We start from the raw sequence: 27,336 nt of genomic DNA on the forward strand, positions 1-27,336 counted from the left end.
CTCTTCTACCCATTCCATTTGGGAGTGTAAGCCACATATTAAAAATTTTTGCTTGAGGACAAGCAAAAATTCAAGTGTGGGGGTATTTGATGTGTGTAAAATGCAACATATAGATTACATCAAATGAGGCATAAAACTAACCCTTTTTAAGTACTAATGTTGGAAAAAGAGTGTTTTTGTCTTCCTTTTGTATTTTCAGGATTAAATGAGCTCAAATTAACAAAAGAAGCAAAAAGACAGCTAAATCTAACATAAATACAAGAAAAGGAACATAAGTCGATTGCCCGACCCCTCGACAGCATCCTCCCAAGCAAAACAGAGAAGGCAGAAGACTGAACACACCCCGTGCTCAGCCAGCACGGGGTCGTGCCCAAGAAGCAGCATATAAGACAAACCTATAGAAGCTTCTATTGCCCACCACGGGGCCGTGCCCAGTGAACACGGGGGCGTGGCGAAAGTACTGCAGGCGCATTAATTGTAATTGCGAATTACAATTAATGAGGAGAGAGATTGTCAGACGGGCACGGGGCCGTGTGCAGCGGACACGGGGTCGTGCCCAGGCTTCTGTTCAGCCTACAAATAGGAGTGCTTGGCTTCATTGCAACTCATCCCTTGGCACACCACCTCTCTCACACTTCATCCACCACCCACCACCATCACAACACCATCATCCACCACCATCATCCATTGTCTATCATAGAGTGTGTGAGTCGTCTCGGGATCCAAGATTGATCGTAAGAGTTCTTGACAATCAAGGCCATGTTTGCCTAAGTCTCTTACATCACTTGGTGAAGACAAGTGTTTAGTATAATACTTTTTATTTTTAATCTTTTGCACTTTTTATTTGGTTTTGTATTAATGACTTTAATAACTAGTTGCTTATGTTGAAGGTGATTCTTCCTTATCGTTTGTCCGTGGTGTCTTGGCATTATTTTACTGTCTATATAAAATAAAAGATTTTCACCATTCATATCTCCACGGTCTATATGGAGGTATGTTGGCTACCTGGTCGGGGGTTAAGGGAACGGTTTGGTAAGGGTCTTGCCCTTGTTCAACGTTTAGAGGTCCTGCAAGGGACCTGGGTCAAATTTAGTAGGATCTCCTTCAATACCCATAGGTATTGGATGGCGGGGATCCAAACTCTTTGACCCCCTCATAAGTTAACTAATATTAATACTATAACCCGGCTATTTAGGACTGTATCCCTGCTGACTCAGACTACTTAGTCGAGGGTAACGTCACCTCCAAAAGAGGGGCCTACCATAATTTGCATTAATAACTTAATTCATTATCTTTCAATAATCCGACCCTTTAGGATTGTATCCTTGCTGACTCAAACTACTGGGTTGAGGGTAACGTCGCCTTCAAAAGAGGGGCCTACTACAATAACTAAGATAATCTCTTAAACAAGTGCAAAAGTGCGAAAATAATCAAAGGTTATACTAATACACGAGTCGGATCCAAGTGATTCATCTTGTCTATCTGTTTTTATTTTTATTTTTCAGCATTTAGTTAGTTTTATTTTCTTAGTTTAAAAATATTTTCTAACATTTTGATTTGGTTAGACGTTGAGGATAAACCGGTACTAAAAGCTCTTGTGTCCTTGGACGACCTCGGTATCTTACCAACACTATACTACGTCCACGATGGGTGCACTTGCCCATATGTGTGTTTAGTGTTAGTAAATATCGTGTTTTATAAATTTAAAACTTGGCTAAAAGTGTAAAAAGGGCTTAAAATATACATCTAAAATATAACACACTTCACGCACATCAGTCCTCCTCCATCAAGATCTTATGGGTACAAAAAGATGGATTGATCCCTTTTATATCCATAATCTTCCAAGCAATCGCCTTCTTGTGCTACTTCAGGACTTCAAGCAATCGATCCTTCTCTTCTCTCGACAATCCAGCAGAAATGATAACGGGCAGATGAGTCTCACCCTCCAAGAAAGCATACTCCAAATGAGCTGGAAGTTCCTTAAGCTCAACCGAAGGTGGATCCTAAATAGAAGGGCGTGCTTTATGCTCAGTAACGCGATCCACAACTTCAAAAACCTCGGGACACGAGGGAGATGCGTGACCTATCAGAAAGGTCACCTCCTCAACTAATCGGTTCACACTGGGTGAACCAAAAGTCTCCCCTCCTAGCAGCTGTGTGTCCACAACATCCTCCTCGAATGTAGCATGAAGATGATCACTCACATATGTATCGATAGTCTCAATGAAGTAGAGTGTATCATCTTGACTTTGTGAGTGTTGCATGGATTTCCCAATGTCAAAGGTAATCTCCTCATCGTCAACCCTAAGAGTAAGTCTACCGGTGCAGACATCAATCAAGGCTCTCACAGTGGCTAGGAATGGGCGACCTAAGATAAGTGGAACGTTTTTGTCCTCATCCATGTCTAGAATCACGAAATCGACAGGAAAGACAAACTTGTCGATTTTCACCAGCATGTTCTCAACTATGCCTCGGGGGTACTTCACTGAACGGTCGGCTAGCTGAATGCTCATACGAGTCGGCTTGGGCTCGCCCAAGTCTAGCTTAGCAAAAACCGCATATGGCATGAGGTTTATGCTAGTTCCAAGATCAACCAATGCATTGCTGACCGACAAACTACCAATCAAACTCGGGATAGTGAAACTCCCATGATCATTCATCTTCTTCGGTAGTTTGTTCTGAAGAACCGCTGAACACTCCTCATTCAAGGTCACCTGCGAAAGCTCCTCAAGTTTCTTTTTGTTGGATAGGATATCCTTCAGAAACTTGGCATACTTGGGCATTTGAGCACGTGCCTCGACAAATGGTAAATTTATATGAAGTTGCTTAAAAAGCTCGAGGAATTTACCATAGTGTTCTTCCATTTTCTGCTTCTTCAACCTCCCCGGATATGGAATGTGAGGGACATACTCTCTCACTGGCTCCTTGGGTCGTGCGGTACTTGCTGGGAGTCGCCTTTGTTGCACCTCACCCAGAGACTCAGCCTCAATCTCCTCATCAACCTCATCGTCATCATCCAGCTTTGCTGGAACAGCCGGAGGGATGGGCTGAGCGGTCTTGCCGCTTCTCAACGTGATGGCCTTTGCAGTAGCATTTGGATTTTGCTCTGCGTTGCTCGGAAGGCCCCCCTGTTGTCTCTTAGACAACATCTTGGCAATCTGGCCAACTTGGTTCTCAATGGCCTGCATGGAAGCCTTTTGGCTTCTCAACTCACTCCCGTGCCTCGTGAAACGACCGTCATACTCCTTAAAACGCTTCTCATTCTCAGCCTTTTGAGTGTTTTGACCAGCTAAGATGTGACTAAGCATATCATGCACACTAGGGTCAATAGAAGGAGGTGTCTGCTGAGGTCGAGGTGGAACATATGCTCCATGAGTTGGAGCTGTGGGATATGGAGCAAATCCGGGTTGATGCTGGTTAGAAGCGTCGGGCTTCCAATTGAAATTTGGATGATTCTTCCACCCTGGATTATAGGTATTGCTGTAGGGATTATTCTGAGGACGGTATTGGTTTCCCATGAAATCAACATGCTCGTGTGACATTTCTCCCGTCTGAAAATTGCCTACATGATATGCTCCCCCACTCAAAGAACCACTCGAGTGCATTTCCATCACTCGATCAAATTTCGAAGATAAGGCATCCATACGTGCTGTCATGGCTGTGTAGTCGTCCACATGATGAACTTCCTGCCGAGAACTCTTACCTCTTGGTGGCTGTTGCGTCCTATTTTTCGCGGCACATTTCTCCAGAATCTCAAATGCCTCGGTGGCATTTTTCGTGCCGATATCTCCACCCGAGTATGTATCAACCATCATCTGTCCCTGACTGTCCAAACCATGGTAGAAGATCTGACATTGTTGCCACTTGGGCAACCCGTGATGTGGGACCTTTCTCATAAGCTCTTTAAAACGCTCCCATGCCTCGTAAAGGGACTCATCCTCGTCCTGACGAAAGTTCAGAATCTTGGTTCTCAACTGTCACACCCCGACCACGTAAAACAACAAATCATGGCGGAAACGTCGGGGAGTGTTGTAACAGAATCATTGTTTCATAACACATGGACATTGAAATTTTCCTTTATTGATTAAAAGTAGTTACAATGTCTTAACAAACAAGGAAACATAACATAATTAACTAGTCTTGCGTCTTTTAATGTCACTAAGGCCCAAGTCCACCTAAGTGTATCTTGATCAATCCTATGCATCATTTCCTAAAACACATGTGAAAATAGGTACGTCAGCATAAAAATGCCTGTGAGATACATAGGTTTTATTGATTTAGGGTTCATGACTTATAAGTTTGAAGAAAATGTTTAACAAAAGTAGTCGTGAACCTTGTAAAATGTTTTGTTTTATAAATCATATGAAAAGCGATGATAAAGTAGATGATATGTAAAAGAGTAATGTAAGGTTAAATGAATAACCAAACAAAATGAGTTTATATACAATAAGTGGTTTTTGTAAAACAATGTCTTGTGAAAGTAAGTTGTTTTGTAAAACAATGTCTTGTGAAAATAAGTTGTTTTGTAAAACAATGTCTTGTGAAAAATAAGTTGTTTTGTAAAACAATGTCTTGTGAAAAATAAGTTGTTTTGTAAAACAATGTCTTGTGAAAAATATGTCATTTGTGTAAAAAGTATAAGTCCAAGTTGAAATGATTTAGGTAACGCTACAATATGTAATATCATAAAAGCACTTATATATAGGAAGTACCAGCGGCGTATCCACCATGTTTGTATCATATTACACACGTCTCGTTACTTAAATCACTTACCAAACAAGCCATCAATATAAGAATGTTTATGTATAGTCAAATGTCAAATGTTTGTGTGAAAACCATCAAATGTAAATCATGTAATGTGTAAACAAATGTTATGTATAGCGAATAAAAGCATTTATTGATTAAAAGCATTTATTCAACCCTATAAGAAAGAAATGTACAAAACAATGCATTTGATAAAATATAATCAAAAGTTATGTTTTGTAAGATAATGCATGCTTTACTGATACAACATTTATGCGGTAAGTTAAACGCATACATTCAAGCCTTGAGACAGACAGATAACCCTAGAGTAAATGTTATCAAAAGAAATATTATCAGATTCAGTCATTCCTTTCATCCAAACAAACCTAGGATGTCAGGAACGGGATTTGTCAAGTCCTATGGTACCATTACTTACTACCGAGCGGTGTAGCTAATGTTAATGAATGTATATAAGTCCAGTTTGTACAAACCAAATGTTATACCAAATGTAAACATGTTATATGAAAACAATGTACTAAGTATGCTAAGTTAACATACGAAGCAGAAAAGTCATGTAAATCAATGTGCTAGCATGCTCAGTTAACATACATAGCAGAAAATGTAATGTAAAACAATGTGCTAATATGCCAAGTAAACATATATAGCAAAATAATGTAATGTAAATCAATGTGCTAGCATGCTAAGTTAACATACATAGAAAAATAATGTAATGAAATCATGTACTATAAGTGTACTAAGAACATAGCAAGCATATGATGTGAAAACAAGAAAGCACGAAAGTAACAAGTAGGCACATGTGTTTCACCCCCAAAATGTTTGAAAAAACAGTAAAAGAGGGGTCTATGTACTCACTTGAGGGTGATTAGAAGTCTTGAACAACAACCAAGCAAAGCTAGAGGAATCACGGAATCAAACGGAACCTTATATAGATAACTACATAAATAACCGGACCTAAATCGGGAGATTGGATAGTATGAGGTTTCGTAAACCAAATGAGTATTGGAACTCATATGATATGGTTTAACAAAGCCTACATACTAAAATGAAACCTAACCTAAGTGCTTACGACCCATTACGACCCGTTTAGGTAGCTTATGCTACTTTAACGCGTTGTTCGCGTAAAACGCGTTCGGGCCGCTTAACTAGTCAAATGACAAGTAAAATATGCCTTAACATGTCTAATATAGTTACCTAATCAGTTTAGATGTCAAAATTTAGGTTACATATGCTTAAAATGAATTTATGCGTAAAAAGGGTATTTTGGTAATTTTTACTAAGGCGTATAAACTATCTATCATATAACTACTTAAACGACGTGACCATAAGGTATAACCTCAGAAGGTTATTCCCTATACAACTATGGTCACCTAAAGTGTTTGGTCGGATCCTAATGATCGACCAAATGGCTCGGGTTCGAAAGTATAAGCAATTGATTAGATCGCTTACCTTTACGACCCTAGATAAGCACAAATCTAAAAGTGACGAGCTAAACATGTTAAAACATGTTTAACGAGGTTTGAAAATAGGTTTGATATCAAGACAAAGGGTCTTGATACCCACAAGTAGTTTGGTTACAAAATACGCAAGAATACGCATTTTGGCCGAAACTACGACTCGTCACTGAGCCTATATAACGTGGTAATCAGTAGGTATAGTCACTAGGGACTATAACCATCGTGATTACGCTCACGTTATGAAGTTCAAACGAACTTCGCATTGACCATAAACTGGTCAATGCAGAAAGTCAAACATAGTTTGACTTTAACGCTAAAACGAATGAAAAGCACGAAAGAATACTTACAGAAGGTCCCCGCAAGATTGATTTTCCAAGTATTTCTCAGGTATGAAGTGTTTTACACTTCAACTTAGAGAAAATCTCAGAAATCAAGTGGGTTTTTGCAAAAGAGAGCAAGGGGTATATATAGGCATGGCACAACCGTTAAGATCGTTCGTCGATAAACGTGCTTCGATCTAGGCCGTACACATGGGCCCATTGTTTTACAAAACCATGGGAGCCCCTAGATTAAGCCCATTGTTTGCTGGAAACCATTTGCAAGTGGGTTTTATGAGTATAACAGCTGTTAACAGCTGGAAAAACAGATTCTGCACATCTGGGAGGGCCACGCGGCCCGCGTAACACATGTACAAACCTTACGCGGCCCGCCTGGGTGTTCTGATGAGCAAATAACTTTGCAGAATTGACAGTTTCAGTCCCTGTTGGTGTTTAAAGCCATTTTCGACGTGTTTAAGGCCCGTCAAGCCAACTTTAAGGCCCTAAAATGATTCTTAAACATTGTGGACATGAAACATGCTCAAAAATATGTCGGATGTCGGTTCGTTTGGTCGTATGATCGCGATGTTCGCTTAATTACGACGGAATGCGCATAAGCACGAAAAACGATCCAAATTGCGCGACGAATGGATTTTTCTTATGCCAAACACTAAAATAAAATATTTTAATGCTTACATAAATTTTTGGATGTCCGGATGTATTCAGAACGTAAGTTATGTGCGAAAATGCAAACTTATGCACTTTTTGACGCTTTTAGTCCTTGAATGAGCATAAAGTTTATTTTAGCACACCGAACCCCTCAAAGCCTATTTCTAAGCTATGTAAAGGATATTTAGGGTGCGTTTAACTTATGATCATGTTCCGGAGGGTCTGTTAAAGTACGAATTGACATACTTTCGTAGTTTGTCGAATTTAGTCCTTGTAAGCGAACAAACTTGATTTCGGTATACCAAACCATCCAAGACTTATTTCTAAGTTATGTAAAGGTTATTTAAGGTATGTTACTATATTACTGTTCCGGAGTGTTTGTTGCATTAAACTGGTTATATTTACGCATCAGTGCGCGTATAACCTTCTTGAAAGCGATTTAAAGCCCGAAATCGAACAAGAATTGATATGTGCAAATGATACACATATTTATACAAATCCCAAGTATGAAATATAATATTTCATTGGTTTGGTATTTGTTTGATGGTTGAAGTGACACAGGTGTCACATCAACCGAACAGTTTTCTCTGGAGGGAAATATTTCTGAAGGAACTTCTCAGCTAATTGATTCCATGTGGTGATAGACCCAGCTGGAAGTGAAATAAGCCACTCCTTGGCTCCATCCCGTAAGGAAAACGGAAAGAGCCGAAGGCGGATAGCATCTGTTGATGCATCACGAACCCTAAATGTGGCACAAACCTCTAGAAACCCCGCGATGTGAACACTAGGATCCTCGTGATCCTTGCCATAAAACTGCACCGCATTCTGCAACATCGATATGGTGCCAGCCTTGATCTCGAAATTATTATTGTCAATTTTCGGTGCATTGATGCTCGCAGGTAAACCATCAAGTGACGGTTTTCCAATTTCATTCAAGATCCTATTCTCCTCTTCGTCTGTCATATCTACTTGAACCTCGTAGAATGTGTCGTCTCCTCCCGTGTCTACCTCGATCGCCTCGGCTACCAAATGAAACTGATCCCGCAGTCTCTGATGAAGATCACGCTCCGGCTCCGATGAAGGCTCAACGATATTAGTAGCGGGGGTTGAGGACATGCACGGCCTGTAGGGAATAAAGCGGAGCACAATGCACTATATATATACAAAAACAAAAACAACTAGCAAATAATCATTTTTTTCTTTTTTTCAAATAATCAAGCAAAGGCAAATAAAACAAGTAGGCAAAAACTTTAAACAATTTTTACAAGTGGCTAAATAAGTAACTCGAATCATTTTCAAGAAGACCGCATCCCCGGCAACGGCGCTAAAAGTAAAATTACACTAATTTTAACGTTATTTTACTAATTTCCTGAAAATAATATTAAAAGCGGCGGTCGGTTAATCATGCATCATGTGATGACGTTGAATGCCGAAAGACGTGGGGATACATGAACTAATCGGTCTTTGTCTCGGTTAGTAAGACCATGTGTAGTGGTACACATGAATAATGCCCCCACCCTTGGGCATTGTGCGACACGTGTCATCCCAGTCAACAAAGGGGCATTATGGGGTGTTTTTCACAAATGGACGTAGTGGGAGGATGATGCCCAATAATGCCCCATCAATGATTACCCAATTATTAATTTCTTGTTTTTTTAATTTAAAACTAATGATATTTGATTTGGAATAATCTCATTGTGTAGGATCAGCATTCGATCAAACGAGTCGTTCAGAAGAGCTCTCGATCAATACGAAAGGCGGAATCAGACGTATTGATGTTATATCAGCTAGATTCACACTTAGAATCACTTTAACTGTCGATAGTATTGATTTGATAGTGTTTACAGATCGTTCCACACTTTGGCAGCACTTCGTCTCCGGAATCAGAATGTTACAAATGAAGACATGGACTCACCTATTTATAGGAATGCCAGACCCTACGAACTATTTCATGCTTTCTGGCCAGACCCTATGAACTTACCAGAAAGCACGAACTGTCCAGAAAGCACGAACTTGGTCAGCCACTTCGTGAAGGGTGGCTGGTTCAGGTCTGTTTCCCGTTTCTCTCGTACAACATGTCCTGGTCTATGTATTCTAGTTACATGACTCGATACAAGACGAAGTCAACAAACATATGCACTAACAAACTCCCCCTTGGATGTTGACGAGTCTTCAGTGTATTGAGTCTTCAGTCTTGATCAGTCTTCTTGCTCTTTCCAAAGTATGTTTCTCTATAAGCATCCTTCAATCTCTCTCTTACTCTCCCATAATCTCAACCAGACTCTTCAAATTCTCTTGATCAGATCTCTTGATTCCTTAAGCTCATCAGCATCAGCAGCTTCTATTTCGAATGCTTTTCCAATATCTGAATCTGGCTCTTATGACTTCAGACTCCCCCTTTCGATAAGCTGGGATCGCAGTCTGGAATTCGTTATTTGCAAGCTTTGAATTGGAAACCTGGTTCTAATCTGCATATGCTTATGCGGAAAATCCTCATGAGTCGAAACCTAGCTCTTTCAAAGTTTTTTATCTGCGCAATTCTCTACCCAAAAGTAAATTTCAGTTAAAATGTAAAAAAATTTAGAAACCTCTTGTAGAAATCATACAACATCAACAATAGTTATATCAAGTTCAAATTAATGACCTTGATTAATGTAGTATAAGAATTTATATATCTTTAAAACGTTAAATACGACCCGTTTATGCGAAATCTCTTTGTATTTTCATTGATTTTGGTACTCATTTGAGTTGTTTGTGAAAATACAGGTCCGGGGTTCGGCCCGGTGTTGAAACGAAGGCTTTTGGAGCAAAATGGAGCGAAAAAGGAACATTCTAGCAAACTGCCAGATATGGCACGACCGTGCCACCCAGGCGCACGACCGTGCCAGCCATTCCAACATCGGCACTCTCGATCAGCACTTGCATCCAGCACCAGCACCATCAAAATCAAGGGACGCACGACCGTGCCAACCACTCGTGCCAGGTCAAAATAATCTCTAGATCAGCTCATTTTCGAGATCGGTTCATTCGTTACCGAGCACTATCGGCTCGCACGACCAGACCATCCCCGAGCACGGTCGTGCGACCTCGGGAATTTTTGAGCGTGATTTTTCCCAAAATGGTAGCATACTTGGTAAACATTCGAGAAAGTGGCTCTGACACTTGCCAAGCACGACCGTGCCAAAAGGTGGCATGGTAGTGCCAAACACCCAGAGTTTAAATATGAGTTTCTAGCTCATTTGCAAGGGAGTTGGAGCATTTTGGTGACTTTTTCTCTCAAGAATCTGGTCTTGGAAGCTTGTTGGAGCCAAGAGGGAGCCTTGAAGAGGACTTAATCACTTGAAGATCTACTCAAACATCATTTTAATCTTGTCTTTAACTTGGTTAGCTTACTACATTATGAACAATTTATGTTTCTTTGCACTTGATTTGGTAGCCATGAGCCTTATGGGCTAAACATTTGAGTTGTCTAAACTTTGTTGAAGCTAATGAATATGTGATAACATGGAAATAGATGTGATGATTGTTCTTGTTAATCTTCATGTTGACATTTAATCTTGTTTTTGGAGTTCTTGTATATGCTTAAAGTTCTTGTTCTTGAATGTTTGCTCATAAGTATTTACATGTTGTGTTGGAAAGCCCATGTAAAGATTATGATTATTGAATCTTGTTAATTTGTTAGTATGATTCATAGCATGAAACTAGGAATGGTGATTGCTAATGTGATTGAATGATGATTTGAGCATGTGTATGAATTCTTGCATCTAGATTTGGAAAGATCAAAAGTTGTTGATATGAATTCTATAGTTTGTGTTCATGATAGTTTGATGATTCAGGCCAAAGTTGTTAGCTAGCATGACCATGCTTGTGGTTCATATCAAGAACATGATGATAGTGCCAACTACTTAAAACCAAGTTAGGGTGATTAGTGTGTTGTTCATATTAGTTTTCCCTAATTTGTAGAGTTAGGAGTTTTGACAAACAATTAACTCATGATTAAAGATTAACATCAACTTAGCAAATGAGCTTAAAAGAATAATTTTTAGGTGATTAGAATGTTAATTCATTTTTAGTTTTCCTAAGAATTATAGACTAGGAAGTCTTGATTGGGGACTTAGTTAAATTTAGAGCTTGCATCATCACAAAACCTTCCACCTTGTTGTCATATGTTTGTTAGTGGAGACTTAGTTTAGGCAACCCTTTCTTAGATATTGTTCTTTGTTAGAATTTTTAGTAGTTTATTTATTTGCATGCTAAGTTAGAAAAATCAACCCAATCATTTGAAAAGGCTTTAAAGTAGCAAAAGTTTAGTATCGAGACACCGCATCCAAGGATTGATATCCGGTTCTTACCGATTAGCTATATTACCACCCGACGGGTACACTTGCCCTTTTGTGTGTGTAGTTAGTTTCTAGGTGAAAAACCATTTTTAAAACTAAATTTGTATGAAGAAAAAGTCAATTAAAAATATATTTAATTCACGCACATCAATTAACTAACAGTAAAATCAACCTAAAAAAAATCACTTGTAAGATTATCTTATAACATTTCTCAAATTATCTCAAACTTTAACTTCATTTTTCATTCCAAACACACTCTTCTAATCCACTGTTGTTCATCATGTTTAGCACTCGGAATTTTGAAAATCAGCTTTTCAACATCAATTGTCGAAAATAAGATGAAATAAAATCTTTTTGATTTTTCAAAATTTTATGCTAAAACACACTGAAAATCTTTTTGGATTTTGGGAAATATATTATATACAGACATATTTTTGGGAGTTTGTGTAAGAGGATCATATCAGTTTATGACAAATCACTAGCACCGTTGAGCTTTAAACACTTTAAGTTCTAAACGATTCACTTAGATTGTCCGTATACTGATCCATTTAAATTTTCACACAAAGTTCAATTGTTTCGAGATACGAGAATTAGTGTTTTAAGCACTTAACTTATTCGCGTGTCACACCTCAGAATATACTCCCGTATCAAGATTCCATGGATTCAGTCTTACAGGTGAGTATACCAATCTGATATTTGTTCTCTGGGTTAGTGCGAGACCTTGAGAGCTCAGGTATGAACTTCCGTTCAGTCAAAGAGATGAAGGCTCGACTTTAGGTGTGTTCCCTTTAGGGAATCTTTTCTTCAACTGCAATTGATTCATATCTTTCGATATTTTTCAATCTTTGTGCAGAGGGTGAGCTTTAAAAGCGCGTAAAGTATTATACGAAGTCTAGGCCATTGCTTCCATAATATCAGAAGACTAAGTATAATACCCCAGATATCATACGGTATAAAGACCTAGTATCTCAGAATCAGGCAATCTCTCAAACAAGATTTCGGGGGTTACCCATATATCCGAGAGATGTTCCCCACGAGATAAGTAAGCTATTAATATTTAGGTTTATATCTCGAAATCAATCTACTGAGCATGTAAAAACCTACTGGCATGTCATCAGTGAGATCGTTTATCACATTTTTAACTTTCCAATTCTTTAGCATGCTGTGATTGTCTACTGATATACTATCGTTTCCTCTTTTTCACAACAAAACTCATTTTTGATTTTTCGATGTTTTTGGTTTTTAGATTTTATCATGTTTTTGGATTTTTCAAATTTTCAAAATTTCTAAATTTTTTACTCCCCCTAAAATCAAAAATATGTTTCAATTTTTGATTTTCTGGGAAAATTTGAAAGTAAAAGCAATAAACTGTACAAATAAAATGACAAACTAATGTGAATTGCTTCAATTCTCCATTCTCTTGGCTTAAACAATCAGAACTCCCCCTGACAACAAACTATTTTCCCATTATGATTTCAAAACACTTAAGTTTGTTTTAATCAAAATGGTTTTTCCGGAAAATTAGTTTTGTTGATTTCACACATCATGGGGATTCATTCATCACTTTGTTCTTTTAACCACTTGTAAAAACTATCACTTATAGCTTTTCACAAAAACATTTTTCAAGAATGATGCCGATTCATGCTCCACGATTACCAACTTGGGAGCTCCGGCAAGTCAGGATTTTATTTTTTAAAGAATCTCACCCATGCCTGATCAATCATGGGTGAACCATCCTCATTTGGTTTAACAACTTTCGACTCATAAAATTCTTTCACTCCTTTCACCTTCCCATCAGCCATCTTTCCAAAAATATGTAGCACTTTACCATTAAATGCTTTTTCAGCATCAAATTCTTTCTTATCAGAGAAGAATTGATCTGAAATCTCAATCTTACTAATTTTTTGATTTCAAGTTTCCGTTTGACAATGGTGGAAAATTTTCATCATCCATTGTTGGAACGGAATTCTCATCATTTAGTACAACATCTGGCTCCTCCGACTTTGACGAATCAGATTCATTGCCAGAAACAACCTCTGATTTCTTAACAATCCATTTATGTTTGTTTAAATTGGCTCTTCTTTTGTAAAAATGTTTCGAACTTTCACCAACTTCAAAAGTCGAATTTTTGAACTCTTTAAATTTTTCTGTTGGTTGTTCCTTTTTATCAACGCATTTCTCTTTCAATTTAGGATTAAAAGAAACTCCCTGTTTTGTACTGGTGGGCTTTGAGCAATTCCAAGCAATATGTCCAACCTCTTGGCATCTGAAACAAGTTCTTCTTTCAACTCTTGATTCAGATTCCTTCAACATATTCTTTTGCTTTTCGGCGAGAAACTCTTTGTTTGACTGTTTCCAGAAAGGTTTCTCCTTCTCCTCTTCAGAACTTGCTCCTGAAACAAATTTAGTTTTGGGTTTATAAATTTTCTCATTTTTATGATTTTCAGGTGGAATAAAACCTAATCCTTTCTTTTTGAAATTACTGTTATGGTTTGGTTTCTTTTGATAATCCGAACCAGAACTGTAACCCTTTTTCTTGTTCAATTTTTGTTGAACTCTTGAAGTGTATTTTTTAGGTTTTTCAGTAAGATTTACATCTTTTATTTCAGAAATATTAATTTATGTTAATTTGAAAACCTTGTTAATCATTTCAGTTTTAACACCTCTTATTGGAAATTCTTCATCAGAATATAATTTGTCAGAATCATTCAAAGTATATGCTACTTTGAATGTTTCATCATTCAAATTAATTTTTATATCAGAAAATCTTTATTGTAAACCCTTTTCACCGGTGAACTCGAGCTTTTGTCTGATGAACTCGAATTTTCAGATTTAGACTCTGACTTTGACTCTTCATCTTTATCCAACACCTGATCGACCACTTTCTTAATTAACTCGGACTCATGATCAGCGTCAGACGCTGTGAAGGTGACATCAATATCATCTTTAATCCATCGATAGACTCGGATTTCAGATTTAGATTGAGTGCTTCAGCCACCTTTTCAAAGTGTCGGGGGGTATAGCCATCCCACATTGGATTTGGTACTCTGTTATAATTCAAACCAGTTTTCTTACCAGAATTTTCTTCATCTTCTGCATACTTATGAGCTGCAACAATAGGATAGATACGATCAATAACATACTCTGAACTTTGATAACTTCGAAATAAAGTATTCACTCTTTCTGTTTCGATCGTCATTGCTGCCAATTCTTGTTTAAGCCCTGCAATAATCTCAATGTATTTGTTAATTGCAGTTTGCTTTTGAAGAACTGTTGCTTTCAGAAGATTCTTCATCTGGATATCCTCATCCCTAGCTCCTTTGTACAAGTTCACTTTGCTGCTTAGGAGATCATATGATTCCTTTATGTTTTTCACATTATGCAATAAGTTCTCTTTGAGCTTCTCCAATTCAGCATACTTTGTATCTTTTTCGGCATAATCTTTGCAGGATTCTAAACACTTAGCACAAGGTTTTTCAACCTCTACAATCTTTTCCACTTCAACAATTTTTTCAACTTCGACAATTTTTTCAACTATTTTCTCCACCACCTTTTCAATCACAATCGGTTCTTTCTCAACTTCTATCTTCACTTCACTCTCTTCAACCTCGGCCTTCTCTGTCGGTTTTTCTTCAACTTTTGCCTTATCAGCTTCTATCTTAACTTCAGTCTTTTCTTCAGCAACCCTTCTTGCTTCCATTTCTCTCTTCAGTCTAGCAGCCCTTTTCTCTTTCAATATCTCGATTTTATCTGCAAAAAACAAATTAAAACTATAATGATCCAATTGTTTTCTAGCTTTATTAATATACTCTTCCTCATCATCAGTGTCTTCATCACTTCCTGAAGATTTAAAAATCGGTTGTCTTCTAGGACTGTTCTTAGATTTGATTGATTCTTCTTCTGAGGTTGAATCTTCAAAGATTTGAGCAATAAATGCTTTAGAAACTGAAGGTCTAGAAGGATCATAATCATCCCTATTAAATTCTTTCGGAATCTTTTCATCTTCTTGATCTACCAGACCAAAACAAGCTTTACCCTTTGATTCTTCAATAGTACGTAAGTGTGAAGATTGTTGTTGATATGGTTGTTGAGCAACCTGATGATAAATTGCTTTTCTATGATAATCGTTGTTTCCGAAAGGATCTTGTCTTCCGGTTGCTTCTCTGTTTGTACACTCTCATTTAAAATGCCCTTTTTCTCGGCAACGAAAACAAGTAACCTTCGATATTCTTAGTGCATTAATGTCTATCGCCTTCGTCAATCCGAGCTGTAGCGAGAAACCGAAGATATCAAGCTTTTATTGTAATATTTAGATAGTTTTAGCAAGGTGGCATTTTGGTAATTAATGAGAAATCTCATTAATTCCAAGGCCTATAAATAGGGAGTGATAGTGTTAGTTTAAAGACTTTTTGCTCATTTTGGAGATTTAGAGATTCAAGTTTAGAGAGAGAAAGTCTAGAGAGAGAAAGTACTCTCCACGTGATTTTTCATTGTACACGTCATATTCTTTAATAAAATCACGGTTCTAGTACGTTATTATGTGTTCGGTCACGCACGTTCACGGATTCCGCACGTCGAACGTTCGTTACGCAATCGAACGGTGTCAAAACCGATCCTACAAGTGGTATCAGAGCTAGGAGCTCGATTGCACTGATCAAGCACATTGATTTGTACCATATTTCAGCGATTTCAGATCCGAAATTCATCTATTTCTTCATTTATTCACTTTTATCACGTTTTTCGCTGAAATTCGTCATATTGAACGGGATTTTACGGTCCGAATCGGCTGAATTTTTGATATGTTGTGCGAAAACACCTGATCTATAACCCTACCAAGTTTCAGATCCAAACTCCTAGCCGTTTAGGAGAAATCGAAGGTTTTCGGTCCAATTTCGCGTCAAAAATTCAGGTTTTGCTCGTATGAACCTTAAGGTTTCGCTCATTTGTCATCGTATAGTTCCGCTTTTGTGAACATTAAGGAGTTTCGCTCGTATAGTTCCACTTTTGTGAACAAAAGTTGATTTCGCTCTTATGGTCATTTCATAGTTTCGCTTATTCGGTCACATTAATCATAGTTTCGCTCTTGTGAACCTTAAGGTTCCGCTCATAAGGTCACCGAAATCATAGTTTCGCTCCAACGGTCCAATAAAATCAATTGTCGGCCACGAGATTTTGACAAGACTCTTTGTGCTTCGACTGAATACACTTGAATGGTCCAATCATGTTCATTTAACGAATTAAGTGTGTCTGCCACATTTAATATTCGATTCAATCAATGTTTGAGGTCCAATCAGAAGCTTTAATGTTGACGGCTCATTAATAAATAGACAAACAATTATCGATACAATCAGAAGCTTTAATGATGTCGGCTCATTAATAAATAGTCAAACAATTATCGATACACTCAGAATTTCGGTCCAATCAGATCTCTTATGATATAAACGTTGTCGGTACATGTGAGTATACAAGCAATTGTCCCAATCAGTTTGATGTACATTTAATGAAGTTTGATAGTGATAGTTTGATGATTGCGGCCCAATGAGAATTGAATAGGAATTCAGTTTTTCGGCTGCATGTGACCCAAGATAATATCGAATTGAGAACTTCATGTGAATCCATATTTTAAAGACCCAATCATAATTTAGTCACAGTTTAAGGCCCAATCAGCTGAAATATACGACACATGTGATTTGTCGGTACATTGTATCAGCCCACAGTTCGGTCCAATCAAAGCATTAGCAACCAAATAACAATTAAAGTGCATGAAACATTATCGGCTGAATGTAAGGCCCAATCATAGTTGTTGGTGAAGTGTCGGATTTTACATATAAGGCCCAATCAAGTAAAAACAGTTGACACTCACTTGGTTAAGGCCCAATCATTTTTTTGATTGAACATTTAAAAGGGTTGGATAAAAGTTGATTAAAAGAACGGCCCAATCACAAAGTTGAATGTAAAAATTTTGTCGGATTAGTGGAAGTGGAGGCCCAATCATAAAATTTGTGGTGTTACCGAGGTTGCATAGTGATAAATTGGTGATATTAATTTGTTTCAAGGATAAGCTTTTGGGTTCAAGTAAAAGGCCAAACTCTTGATATAAAGTCCATCGGTTTAATAAGTTTTAGTTTCGGCCCAATACAAAGTCATTTAATTGTTAAAAATTCTGGCCCATTCATATAGATTGATTTGTTTAAACTGATCATTTGCTTGTTGTTTGCAGGTGATCCGAGGTATTTGTGAAGCATCGAATACCCGCACAAACGAATCTTTACTCGATCTGTTGTTGCCTAATTTTTTATATTCAATCGGATAATCATTTGATTGTGTGAATTTTTGTATTGTTTGAAAATCTGTTGTTGAGAATTTTTCATTATTGAAGCATGGGTTCTGAATTTTATATTGCACTGAACAAGTTTGACAGTTTTACAAGTATCAAGGGAGAATCACTTGAAGAGTTGATCAAAAGGTATGTCAAGTTATATTTAGAGATGAGGCGTTTGAACATTAACCAAATAGATGAGACATGGGTTGAAAAGTTGGCGAATGCTTTACCAAGAGATGAGTGGGGTACATATTTGTCGGCGTGGAAAAATAGCTTGGGATATTTTGGATTCAATTTGAGCACGTTCATCGAGAAGATTCAAGCTCAAGAACTTGAATTTCAAAAGATTAGAAAATTGAAGTCTGATTCAAGAGAGAAGAATAAAGAAGCAACTGATGAAGCAAAATTCAAATCCAAGGAAATTGTTCAAGAGGAAGAGGAGCAGGTTAAAGATATTTCAGCTATCAAGGTTGAGAAGAAAGCTGAAGCTGTAAAGATGACCGAGAAGTGCTTAAATTGTGAAAATCTGAAGTCTGAAAATGCCAAACTCTTGAGGGATTTAAAGAGTTTGTCATTAAAAAATGAAAATCTTAAAAAATCAGAAAATGTTTTGAAAAATCAAATAAAAAATTTAGAAAATGAACAAGTAAAAATTGAAAAAGATTTTCAAAATCAAATAAAGATTTTAGAAGATGAGAAAGATATTTTTGGTAAAAATAATCTTGAAAAACAAATTGCAATAAATTCTCATCTTGCTAAAATCATTCAGCTTGAAAACGAAGCTGAAAGTGATCGGAATAAAATTGCTGAGTTAGAAAATAAGTTGAAAGGTTTTGTGACTTCTGCACCATAGGTGTATCTAAAACCGATCAATTCTGTTCCAATAAGTGACAATGTCACAAATTTTGACAAAGTCAAAATTGAAGATTGTGATGATAAATCTGATGATGAGAAAGAAAAAGAAGAAAAAAGAAAAATATTTTTGGAATTAAAAGAAAAATTTAAAAATACTGTTTTGCAGTCTACTGAAATAGGTGAATGCTCAAAGCAAAAACCTGTTAAGAAGGTTATAGAACATAAACAAAAAGTTAAAAATTCGAAAAATTTTCAAAACAACAATAAAAGCTCATCAGTTCAGTCATCCAATCATTATGCAAAATCTCAAAAATCTGAAAACAAAAACTCACAAAAAGTTGGTAATAAGTGGTGCAGGTCGGACCATAGTGCTCAAAAGTCAAATCCAGCAATCAAGAGGAGGAAAGAGTATCACCAAGCCAAACAATGCTATGATTTGAGCATCTGGTGTAAAAATGGTGATTGGTACGATAGCAGAGTGTGTTACCGATGCGGTTATCAAGGACACATTGCTGTTAACTGCCAAAGTTGGAGCTATGAGATGAGAAGATGCTATAAGTGTTAAATCAAAGGTTACATTGCCAAAGATTGCCCAAGGAGATCAAATGAAAGATTAAGGGCTAGTTCTCAGAAATTGGCAAAGATTCCAGTCAATGTCAAGCCCCATGAACAGAAGGTTCTAAAACCTAAAGTTCAAGAACAGACAATTCAAGAAAAGAAAGTTAAACTTTCACAGGGGCAGAAAGACAGACTGCGAAAGAAGAGGAAGAAGGCGAAAGAGTATCTGGAGAAGATTTTGTCCTCGGGTTCATCTGGTGGATCAAATAAGAGTTCTGATGAATCGACTCCCTCGAGTGCAAAGTCAAGCCAGGCGAATTCATCGGATACAAATCTGAGGATGAAAGAAGAAAAGAAGGAGAAGAAAATGGTCGGCGATGAATCTGACGTGTCAAAGTCAGACAAGCCACCTTCAGGCGATGAATCTGACAGGTCCAAGTCAGATAAGTCATATGCAGGCAATGATTCTGGTTCGTCAAAGCCAGAGGAGCCATTAGTTGAGGTAAAAATGGAGAATTCAGGTTTAACAATGGATGATGAAAATTTTCCACCATTGTTGAACAAGAATTCGAAATCACCCAAGGATCGTCAGGCTCGGGTGAAACTGTTTAAATGAAAAACCTAACTTGCCGGAACTCCCAGGTTGGTAATTGGGGAGTAGGAATCGGCATCTTTCTTGAGAAATTCACTTCGGTGATATTTCGACTTTCAAAAGATAAATTAAGGACATTAAGTTATACTTGATTCATCTTTCCTACAAGTGGTAATTTGAAGAACAAGGTGATGAAACCCCGAGTTTATGAAATGCTTGGTAAACAAACTAATTTTCCGGAAAAACCATTTTGATTAAAACAAACTTAAGTGTTTTGAAATCATAATGGGAAAATAGTTGTTGTCAGGGGGAGTTTTGATTGTTTACGCCAAGTGAATGGCGAATTGAAGCGATTTGATATCAGTTTGTCACGTTTCTTGTACAGTTTGTTTTCAAATTTCCCAGAAAATCAAAATTGAAACATATTTTGATTTTAGGGGGAGAAAAATTTTAAAAAAATTAGAAAATTTGAAAATGTCAAAAACATTGAAAAAAATCAAAAATGAGTTTTGTTGAGACAAGAGGAAATGATAGTAAATCAGTGGACTATCACAGCATGCTAAAGAAATGAAATGTAAAATGTGATAAACGGTCTCACTAAAAATGTGACGATAGGCTCAGCTAGACTAGTAGATTTGCGATAATGATACAAATTTAAATGAAAAAGCCTAGTTCTAGTGGGAAACGCGGTTGAAAGCATATTACTTAGTTTTGTCCTTCTTGATTGTGTACCTGCTCAGTAATCGCTGAATGCAAAGAGCATAAAAACTGGTTAAATTTGTGAACTTTCACAATTTTGCTGAAAAGTCACTGTGATTGTGCATTTCATTTTGCAAAGATTTAAACTTGTTTTATTTCTTTATTTTGTTTAAGCATTGGACATCCTCTGCGTATACGTAAGTATCGACCTAGATGTTATTGCCTAAACGTTCTGCTTTATTTTCTTTGGTGTTTCATTTAAGCTTTGGACCTCCTCTGCGTATACGGAAGTATCGACCTGGTGGTTAAAGCCTAAACAACTTCAGCTTGTTTTTATTTCTTATTTTGTTTAAACATTGGACTTTCTCTGCGTATACGGAAGTATCGACCTGATTGTTAATGTTTAAACATTCTGCTTTGTTTTCGCACATATCACAGTTGATGAAAGTTTAAAGGCATTACTTGAGTTAGTGTATTGCATGATGAGGGGATATGCTGAGATCGTGGGGTGCATAAGAACTTAGTGCATAATTAATATACCTTAAACGTATCGGTAAGCATTTCGAAAGTTTTTAGATTGAGCTTAAGAGGACAACTATATCGTCAATCTATGTGAATCGTTTAGAACTTAATATGTTTAAAGCTTAACGGTGCTTGTGATGTGTCTCAAAAACTGATATGATCCTCTTACACAAACTCACAAAAATATTGTCTGTATATATTTGTTTACTGTATTTCTCTCTTAATCAAAATCCAAAAAGATTGTGTTTTAGCTTATGTTTCATATCTTGAAAAATCCAAAAAGATTTTCGACAACTGATGTTGAAAAGCTGATATTCAAAATCTCAACGGCTAAACAAGATGAACAATTGGTTTGGTTAAGATGATGAGAAGTTGGAAGATAATCCTCAAATGTTTAGATGATTCATTAATTTGAATCACAATATTGTGTGTTATATGTTTGAGAATTTTGAGTGAATTCTTTTAGAGTCAAAATTATTTTGTCTTACGAAAGGTTGAGATGTGTAGGTTTCTGATTCTGATGCTACGGAAAGCCAGGCGTCGATCCTAAAAGCACAGAAGCTTGACGAAAGGGGAAGCCTGAAGAAAGAGACTACCGAGAGGGGGAGCAACGGAAGCTCGAAGACAGATCCACGGGGATTCTGTTCGAAAAAGAGAAAGACAAGACGCTACGAGATTAACTGCGGTAATATCCAAGGAGAAGATTGTTAGTGCATTAATGTCTATCTCCTTCGTCAATCCGAGCCGTAGCGAGAAACCGAAGATATCAAGCTTTTATTGTAATATTTAGATAGTTTTAGCAAGGTGGCATTTTGGTAATTAATGAGAAATCTCATTAATTTCAAGGCCTATAAATAGGGAGTGATAGTGTTAGTTTAAAGACTTTTTGCTCATTTTGGAGATTTAGAGATTCAAGTTTAGAGAGAGAAAGTACTCTCCACGTGATTTTTCATTGTACACGTCATATTCTTCAATAAAATCACGGTTCTAGTACGTTATTGTGTGTTCGGTCACGCACGTTCACGGATTCCGCACGTCGAACGTTCGTTACGCAATCGAACGGTGTCAAAACCGATCCTACAGATTTGTCAAAACCTAGCTGAGATGTTGCAGCTTCACGAAGACCATCTCTTCCAGTGATCTGTTTGAACTTTTCTGCTCTTCTCAAAACGCTAGCTAAACACCACTTGATGTCCATCAACTCAAGTTCTTCAGAATCAATCTGATCATAATCCTCTTTAGTAAGCATTGGATTTCCGATTCGTCCAGCAACTAAGCTTTCATACGATTCTAACACAGTGACAAGAGATGCCATGTGTTGCTTCGCAATATCTGGAGAAGAATTTTGACCATTTTGAATATGTAATGTAACATTGCATCGCAATACTTGACCGGTAAAATTTGTTGAACTTTGTTGTTGAGAACTCGGTGTCGAGAAATTTGGTTCAAAACTTGAATAAGACGAAAAATATCCACTGCTCTGATTTGTATTGCTTGCATTTGTTCCGGAAGAATTTTCAGTACTGAATGCAGTTTGAATCTTCGGACTAGGAGTAGTCTCAATCTTTTTTTCTCTGTAGTATAGACTAACATCCTGTTGAGCACCCGGACTTCTCATTGTAGCAGTTTTTCGAATTGATAGCTCATGTTCTTCCAATTTCTGGATAAACCTACTTAAATTCATATCTTCAAATTGTCGGTTATGCTTTAAGATCAACAAATATGTTCCCCATTCATTCTGTGGTAGCGCATCGGCTAGCTTATCAACCCATTCATCATCTTCTTTCTTTATGTCCAATCTTTTCATCTCCATGACTAGATGACAATATCTCTCGATAATCTTTCTAGTCGTCTCACCTTCAAAAGCTGTAAACATATCAAATGATTTCTTTAGTAATGCTCGTTTATTTTTGATCATATCGGCACTACCCTTAAACTTTTTAATCAACGCTTTCCAAATTGATCTAGCAGTTCCCTCATGTTGAAGCAAAACAAAAATATCTTCTTTTACCGCTTGTTGGAGAATGCTAATCATCATTTTTTTACTGGTGTATTTAAATTTTTCATCCGGTAAAAATTGACTTAGTTGTTTTTCATTTCCAAGTTCATCTTTCGGTAAAGTATAATCTTTCTCTGAAGAAACCCATGCATCAAACTTGTTCGCTTGTACCCAGTTTTCAAAACGGTCTTGCCACCCTTTAAAATCCTCAATGTACATAAGCTTTGGAGGCTTTTGGAAAGTTCCTGTTTCATTCTCGATACCAACAGTTTCAGCAACTGTAACTGGAGCGACAGGAGCAGTAGCAAACGCATTGTAAAATTCGTTTTCCATGTTGTGGTACGAAAAATTTCACAAACTATCGATTTCAAACAGTCTGGAATGTCACGCGAGCTAGAAATCCTCAAACTGTACAAACTGAAATCACTTCAAACGAGCTGGATACTTTTCAAACGACCTATGGTACGTGCGCGACTGTACATATTTTTACAATGAAATTACACACGAATTGGTTTTAAATTTATAAAAGTGATTATTACTTTTACATCAAAACACACACGAAAGGGCAAGTGTACCCCGTCATATATGTAGTAAAGTATCGGTAAGAACCAAGTATCGATCCACGGAAATGGGCGGAGAAATAATACTAGACCTTTGTCACTAAATTACCGGTAAAAACATAAGTTGTTTTGGTTTTAATTAAACTAAAGTAAGCATAAATAAAAACTTATAAAACATAGTAGATTATATATAAATAGCCTTGCTTAATACACAACCACAGCATGTCAACTGAGTCAGTTTTGGCACTAAAAGTATTCGGTCAATTTTCCATTTCGAGACAATTAGTATCCCTTTCGGGAATCCTAACATGACAATCATTCGGAAAGTTAAAACGATAAACACACTTTAACCACCTAAAATTGTTCTTTAACGTGCGATTGATTAATGTCTACAAAAATCTCCTAAAAATAAGTTAGTCATCCGTTAGGAGTTTTCTAACCTCACTTAATCAAGGAAAGCGACACCGATAAACACAATGCAACCACCGAGACAAGCATAAACTAGATTAAATCACAACCGAGTTCATTTTACAAATCTTGCGCATAAATTCACCAAGATAGCAATTTTGGCCGAAACTACTAACTAAGCTAACAAATCATGGCAAGAATTCATAACAACACCATCTAACCCGTTAGAGTCCTTCCGTGAAGGCAAGCTTTCTTGATTAACAATAATTACATTTTATTAAACCACTAACCCGTTAGAGTATCATGGTGCCCACATTTTAACCAAGTTAAGCTAGTTAACCAAATTAAAAGTTTACTAATACATGATTAAATAAGCTTCATTTTTCAACTATCTTACCTAACCAAGCACCAATCATCCAACACAATTACTTATAATCAAGAAATCAATATCAATAACAAGGTTGCAAACTAATCATCAAAGATAATCATAGAAAACACTTCAAAATGTCATTACAAACATAGATTAACATACTAATGGTTATAATCAAGCAAGGGATTGTTGTGTTTTTGCCCAAAGGCTACAATAATACATAAACATTAACCTAAATGCTTGAAAGATTAACAAAAACATGGAAAGATTAGAAAACCTAACCATAAACAAGCACAAGATTAAGAATCCGGATAGTAAATGAGCAAAACCGGGCAATGTGGCTTGAATCCGAGTGAAAGCAGAAGCCTTCGGAGCCTCAAAATCGCCTGCAAAGCTCTCCAAAATTCCAGAGTTACCAATAGAATGGTTCTGTTCTGTTTTTATGCTTTTTCGATGTCGCACGGTCGTTCTCCGATCGCACGATCGTGCACTTTAAGCAATTATTGGTGGTGGTCCACCATATTGCGTGACGTCACAGATCGTTGACTGGTCTTCGGACACGCACGGCCGTTCTTCAATTGGCACGGCCGTTCCTTTCCGAGGTCTGGTTGCACGCCTGGTCCTTTGGTCGTTCAGTTCCGAGGTCTTGTTGGATCGTCGGATCCGCACGGGGTGCAAGATGTGGAACGACCGTGCGTTCCCGGGTTGGCCTTCAATGCCTTGCACGCGGAGTTGCACCATCGTTCACTGCCGGGCCTTTCTTAGTTTGTCGGATATGCACGGTCGTGCATCAGGTCGCACGACCGTTCCAGACGCCCAGGTCAGTTTTGTAACAGAAGTTGCGCAGCTTCGTCGTTTTATCCGGAAAGTCCTCGTTTTCGCTATCATCTTGTCTGGTATGCTGTTTTAGGCCTGTAAACAAAAATGTAGATAATTAAGTATCTGAATGACGGTTTTACGGCCGAAAACGCATAAAATAGGGGTAAAACGGGGGACTAAAATATGTGTAAATTAGCGAACATCAACCTACCTGATCACTTCAAACGACCTGGACCAATTTCACACGACCTGGACTAATCTCACACGACCTGGATCAATCTCACACGACCTGGATCACTCTCACACAACCTGGATCACCTCGTGCGACCTGGAGTTCAATTTCAAACGACCTGATCACCTCGTGCGACCTGGAGTTCAATTTCAAACGACCTGGACATTTCGTGCGACCTGGAGCTCAATTTGGTGCGACCTGGATTAGTTTTCGTGCGATCTGGTCAATTTTCAAACGATTTGAATAGAAATCCACACTATTTGAGAATCCTAAGTCCAATAGTTCATCATTTATTTTTATCAAGTTTTAGGTTGAATTTGGTTCTGATTTGTTCACGGATTGTTCAAAACGATGTTTTACGAGTTATAACACGAAATCAGATCATTTTAACCGTAAAAACTCGGTAAATTTGATGAAAAAGTGTAGAAGAATGAGTAGAAATCAGATGTTTTTGAAGAAATCAAGCTGAAATGGTAAGAACTCTTCCTCTTGAGCTCTAGTACCACTTGTAGGATCGGGATTCGATCAAACGAGTCGTTCAGAATAGCTCTCGATCAATACGAAAGGCGGAATTAGACGTATTGATGTTATATCAGCTAGATTCACACTTAGAAGCACTTTAACTGTCGATAGTATTGATTTGATAGCATTTACAGATCGTTCGACACTTCGGCAGCACTTCGTCTCCGGAATCATAATGTTACAAATGAAGACATAGACTCACCTATTTATAGGAATGCCAGACCCTACGAACTATTTCATGCTTTCTGGCCAGACCCTATGAACTTGCCAGAAAGCACGAACTGTCCAGAAAGCACGAACTGCCAGAAAGCACGAACTTGGTCAGCCACTTCACGAAGGGTGGCTGGTTCAGGTCTGTTTCCCGTTTCTCTCATACAACGTGTCCTGGTCTATCTATTCTAGTTACATGACTCGATACAAGACGAAGTCAACAGACATATGCACTAACACATTGGCCAAACAATTTGAAGAAGGCGTTGATAAAAGCACGCCTTGGAGGATCTTTCTTTGAAAAAAAAAACCCAAGGGCGGTCCTTGGGCGTTGTGGGGCGTTTTTTGTGGAAAGCAGTTTCTCTAGTCTTACGGAGTAGAGTTATTTTATTATATTTTTTTTACTATTGAGCTGGAGGTCTCACTGAAAGCAGTCTCTCTAGTCTTACGGAGTAGAGTTATGGTTTTCTATATCTTGCTCACCTTAACTGTACTTTTGATGAAATTTAGGGAGTATGATGATGCTAAATGAGTAATTTGTAAATAGATGGTCCGACATAAACCAGTCATAAAGTTTGGTTCTGCGGCTTTTTCTTTTCAAAATGTGTCTCAGAAATTTGAAACATGTCATTTCATGTTAGACTTCAATTTTGAAACATTTCATTTCATGTTAGACTTAAAGATAAGATTATACACGTCATTACTTTAAAACTCTAGTTATAATTTAAGAAAAACAAAATACTAAAACAATATTAGACTAATAAATTTATTTTATAAGAGCTTAAAATTTCATATAATTATAGTTTTACGAACTTCTTTTCCGAATAGTAAGAAAGAAAGACATTTACAAAATCTTAAAAGTATACCTTATACAACTTTTATTAAGATTTTTTATTAAACCTTAAAAAATAAAAAAAAAATAAGGCATACATGAATCTAAGGATGGGATTGGTATAGTATCCGTACCCGTATTGGTACTGAAATTATCAATACCAAATTTGAACAAAACTGAATACCAAATACCATATCGAATATATTGGTACGATACAGGTATAAATACGGGAATTTCGGTACAGTACCCGCTTTGGTACCATTTTATTTTATTTTTTAGCACTTGTACGGGT

General features: G+C 37.3%; 1 non-coding gene and 1 pseudogene across 1 annotated transcript; one reads left to right on the forward strand and one right to left on the reverse strand.

The window, feature by feature from the left end:
- LOC110901428 overlaps positions 1-27,336 on the reverse strand; it is a 75,880-nt pseudogene that overhangs the window by 17,338 nt on the left and 31,206 nt on the right.
- LOC118486174 lies at positions 3,871-3,978 on the forward strand. The gene has a single exon (XR_004878029.1). It is a non-coding gene; the product is annotated as a small nucleolar RNA R71 (small nucleolar RNA).

Source organism: Helianthus annuus, chromosome 13 (assembly GCF_002127325.2).
Source record: "Helianthus annuus cultivar XRQ/B chromosome 13, HanXRQr2.0-SUNRISE, whole genome shotgun sequence".
Lineage (NCBI taxonomy): Eukaryota > Viridiplantae > Streptophyta > Magnoliopsida > Asterales > Asteraceae > Helianthus > Helianthus annuus.